The following is a 4876-nucleotide window of genomic DNA, read 5'->3' as shown; positions in this document are numbered from 1 at the left end:
TTTGCCTGGTCAGAGTCCATCCTGAGCTGGACTCAGACTGACATTTAGGACATTGTCAGTGTCACTGCTATATTAGGCATTGGGACCTAACAATGAGGAGAGCTTTTTCAGTTAGAATGGGGACAAGTCCAGGAGATCTCACCCAAGGAATCTTGAAAGAGTTGGAATCATATCAGGAGAATAGCAATTTCAAAATCAGATTTTAATTCTCTTCATGGCCCTGCTTGTTCGTAACTGCAACTTGGTAAGTTCCCCATGCTGTGGGACAGAAGGTGGCACACAGTGGGGCCTAATAAGTGTTTTCTCTTTTCCCCTGAAATGGGCAGCTGGCCCACAGCGGGTCACAATCAGAGTTGCCAGGTCAGAAAATTAGAATTTTGGCTGGGCAGTGGTGGCGCACACATTTAACCCCAGCACTTGGGAGGCAGAGGCAGGCAGATTTCTGAGTTCAAGGCCAGCCTGGTCTACAGAGTGAGTTTCAGGACAGCCAGGGCTACACAGAGAAACCCTGTCTTGAAAAAAAACAAAACAAAACAAAAAAACAAAAAGAAAAGAAAGAAAGAAAGAAAGAAAGAAAGAAAGAAAGAAAGAAAGAAAATTAGAATTTTAATGTATTTTGTTACCTTTATCCCATTCCAATTCAGGTAATTGCAGAATCTCTGGGGTGGGGCTCAAGCTCTGGGGGTTGTTTCCAGAGGTGCTGAGAGCACCCAGCCGAAGAGCCAATAAAAGGTAGGAAGCAAGCATGTGATGCAGTAGCCTTGTTGGCAGGTCTGGACTGGCCCCTCACACACTGGGCCCCATTCTCCTCTCGTTTCCCTGGCTGGGAAATACACATCTGAGGTCACAAGCATATATGTGCCACCAGTCCAATGAGACCAAAGCACAGCTCTCTTAGGAATGGGTCTGTGGCCTCTGATCTTCCTCGAGTTCCGTTAGTGAAAAAAAAGTAGTTCTCCCCACCACCTACCTAACCCTGCCCTCTCGGTCACTACACACTCACTGAGGAAGGCCTGTTGTCAGGAACAGAGGTAAGGCTCCAGGACCACCCTCCTGAAGGTCCTGTCAACCGAGCCACTGAGCTGATGGAAACTAAGGGGGGCAAGGTCTCTGGAATCAAGAAGAGGAGGTTACTCCCTGCTCTGCTTCCCTTGTATGGCTTCACTCATGTAACTCATCTCCTGGGTCCTCAGGCATTTCATCAACAGCATGAAGCTGACCATACCCTCTTCTGACTCCACTGTGAAAACAAATACGTGATAGAACTGAAGACCCTGCACATAGTAGGTGCTCAGTCAGGAGCCTGGCAGGAGCAAAGCTTCCTCTTTTTTCCTCTCAGTTCTCTCTCACTGAGTTTGGGCTATACCACTTTGTGCTCTGGCAGGTTGAGCTTCCAGCCGCCCACCCAGGGAATCTTTGGATCTGTGAATGAAACACACACACACACACACACACACACACACACACACACACCAGTTAATTTTAAAATGCTTTGGCTGGTTCAAAGGCTGAGCAGTTCTAATCCTCTGCTTTCTCCCCCAGGCCCAGTCAGGGGAGTGGCCAGTGGCCACACACCTGAATTCTTACATGGCTCATTGGCTCACTCCTCTGAATCTGATCTGTCTCCCACCACATCATGGCAATTCTCTGTCCCTTCCTCTCTCAGTTCGTAGCCCACACCAATCTAAAGGTCTTACCCCATCTCTCTTTCTTTACCCAGCTATTAGCAGCTGGCATCATTATTGACTGATCAAAAACCAATTGGGACAAGGATCTTCAGCGTTTGGACAACGCAGATTCCCCATTAAATCAAAGAATTAGAACCAATCCTCAATACCCACCCTATCATCCCATCATCCCATCTCATCTATCCCATCATCCCACCCCATCACTCCATCATTCCATCTCATCTATCCCATCATCCCACCCCATCATCCCATCATCCCACCCCATCATCCCATCATCCCACCCCATCATCCCATTATCCCATCATCCCACTCTGTCATCCTGTCCCATGTACCTGCCATCTTTTTTGTTTTCCTTCTTTATGCATTTTTTTTCCCACTTGGACTCTTACTATGTCAGTTATTTTGAACAATCCCCACCCCCCTCAGACCAGTCTCACTATGTAGATCAGCAGGCTGGCCTCAAACTCATAAAGATCCATTTGTCTCTGCCTCTGAATGCTGGGATTAACAACATACACCACCGTACTGGGCTTATTTTGAAGAATGTTTAAGACCTTGCTCTTAATTTTCAAAGTATGTGATCTAAATTTATTACTCTTGAATCTTGAGGATGTGTGTGTGTGTGTGTGTGTGTGTGTGTGTGTGTGCGTGATTAACCCTCCCACAGCTCAGCACCCAAGGCTGTGCACAATAGTGCACAGACTTAACTCTGTTTTGTATCACGGAGTATATGTGTAAATGTGAACTGGGGGTGTCCTTCACTTGGTTCTGTTACCCAGTAGGGCATCTGATAACTGTGGTGTTCAGGTCAATGTTATCTAGTGAAGAGGCCAGAGATGGAAGGCCTGGGAGCTCTGATTGGTCTCTTATACTCCTCTCAAGTCCTCTGCCCCTGTGCCTGCAGTGAGAGATGCAAATGCATCAGGCACTGGCTTTCATCGGAGCAGTGAAGCACCCACCAGTTGGTGTTTTCTAACCCAGGTGCTGAAGGGTGGCATCCCTGCCCAGCAGGGGTTAGGAACTGTTGTTATTTGGTGTGTCACCAAGAAGGCCTCTCTCAGCATCCTCAGCCTAGCCACCTAACCTCAATCCTTTCTGGCCTCCTATTCACCACACCCAGCAGGCCAGTGTCTTTGATAACCCCCACCCCAACCCCCATGCCCAGGTCTGGATGTCTGCAGAAGAGGGTGGTGTCAGGCAGAGTTCACCAGGAACTCACAGGGGTATCTCACCTGTAGCTTCTAGCTGTAACAACCATGCAGACCAGGAGGAACTGGTCCCTTCTTAGAGGTTCAGATCCATGGCTCGGCTAATGGGTGTTCTATGAAAGAAGTCCCCCCCGGGGGGGGGGGCTGACAGAAGCTCACAACTTTCATGGTTCGGCTGCTAACCTTTCTGGAAGAACACTCCCCTTATTTACTCTCTTGTTAAGTTGGAGGGTTAGAATCCCAAATATAGTCATTCTGGGGAATGACACCACCTCTGGGCCTGGAGTCAGTTATCAGAAGGAGGCTCCTTGACAATTCCACCCCTGCTGACACAGCAGATCTGTCTGTTTCCAGGAGGTTCTCTGGCCCGACCTGCTCCCAGGCAGGCTCACGGAGAAGAGGTTTCATTCATACTTTGAGCTCTTTTAACCTCTCAGCAAGCAAGCTGCCAGTTCAGTCACAAAGGTCGCCCTCCTCCTGAAGAGCAAAGGGATGCTTAAGCTTGCTACTAGCTGGAGTCACAGAGCGAAGACTACATATGCAGAAGGCCAGCACAGGGCAGAGCCCTGGGAGCAAGGAAGAAGTCCTGTAAAGTGGGCCAAAAGTGCCTCTGAGAGATGTGTGAGGTCCTTAACTCTTGGTTCAGGCACCTAATTGGGCCTCAAATCTGGCTGGAGCAAACTCTGCTCTGAAGGTGAGAGGCAAGGCAGGGGCTGCCACCGTAGACCTGTATGTTGGGCTGGATCTAGCCTCCCTCAGGCCTCAGCCCATTTCTCAGGATGACAGGTGAGCCACACCCGTCCTCAGAGCTCCAATGCCATAAACAAGGAGACCTGTAGTGGGCGCTGCATGGCTCTTCTCCATGACACAGAGTCTAAATAACCTCCTGTCATCAAGCTCACAGATACTGCTGTAGGAATTAGGATCCTTCTCCTAGATGAGGTTCATCCACTGCCCGGGCTGCCTTCCCCACTTATCAGGAGCCCTCAGGAAATCTGAAATCCTCTCTTTTCCTTCTGTGAGTTGATGGGACTTTTGTCTGTCCAGTCCAACCAGGGCAAGTCTATACACTCGAGACACCTCCTCACATACACCAGCTTTCCTCTTCCTGTGCCCCAGGAGAGGGGCTGGGCTGAGCACAAGAGCCTGCCATGGTTGAAACCCAAATGAGGCCCCCCTCTTATGTTCAGCATCACAGCTCTGTCCCTCCCTCTGCCTCTCAGAACACAAGGCAGTCTCTCTGGAGATTTCAGCCGTGCCCCTTTTTACTCAAGGCCACTTCTTTAGGTGGCTCAGCAGGAGACTATTTGATGAGGCCACCCTAATGGGAGTAAGTTCAGGGCCTCCTCTTGCCCAATCAGGAAAGAGGCGTTCTCACTTAGCTCTGGTCCCTGCACGAAGAGGAGATAAGGACTATTCTTGCTTACTGTGTGACCTCCCCTGAATGACACAACTTCTCTGAATTTCAGCTTGCATGGCTTAACGTGAAGAAGTTCAACCTAGCTCGTGTGGTTGTGAGAAGGTTCAAGGAAGCAGCGTGTGGAAAGCAGCACCCACACGGTCCCCTGGACAATGGCAGCTCCTGTCACCATTGACTTCATTCCTCCGCCCGCCTCTTGAAATTTCCACTCCCAGCTGTTTTGGGTGAGTGGGCCCTCCCTTTCCAAAGGGCCTCGCTGCTGCAAGACCAGTCAGCTCCAGCTCACCCCCTCTTGAAGTCCTGTGACCCAAGTTCTCCAGTAGCATTCCTGTTCCCTGGAGTCAGAGATCTGCCAGGTTGGCGTTCAGGGTGTGGCTGGACAGGCTGAGGAGGGAGGGGAGCTGCAGCTGTGGATCTGTCAGGACATGGGTGAGGCCAGGGCACAGGCTTGCCCAGGCCAAGGACAGGAAACAGGTGGCTCTGCTGAGCCCCAGACGGGGCGGAGTGTTGGGAGGCCTATGTCTAGGTATTAGAAGGCCAGTAGGACGGAAGCAGGGATG

General features: G+C 50.3%; 1 long non-coding RNA gene across 1 annotated transcript in view; it reads left to right on the top strand.

The window, feature by feature from the left end:
• The window catches only part of LOC116081835, an 18836-nt gene that overhangs the window by 6241 nt on the left and 7719 nt on the right, over positions 1-4876 (top strand). Inside the window, exon 2 of the long non-coding RNA XR_004115028.1 lies at positions 4366-4540. This is a non-coding gene — a long non-coding RNA (uncharacterized LOC116081835). The remainder of the gene's footprint in view (positions 1-4365; positions 4541-4876) is intronic.

This window comes from Mastomys coucha, unplaced genomic scaffold, assembly GCF_008632895.1.
Source record: "Mastomys coucha isolate ucsf_1 unplaced genomic scaffold, UCSF_Mcou_1 pScaffold7, whole genome shotgun sequence".
NCBI lineage: Eukaryota > Metazoa > Chordata > Mammalia > Rodentia > Muridae > Mastomys > Mastomys coucha.
The sequence above is the reverse complement of the archived record's forward strand: the minus strand, read 5'-3'. Positions and strand labels throughout refer to the sequence as shown.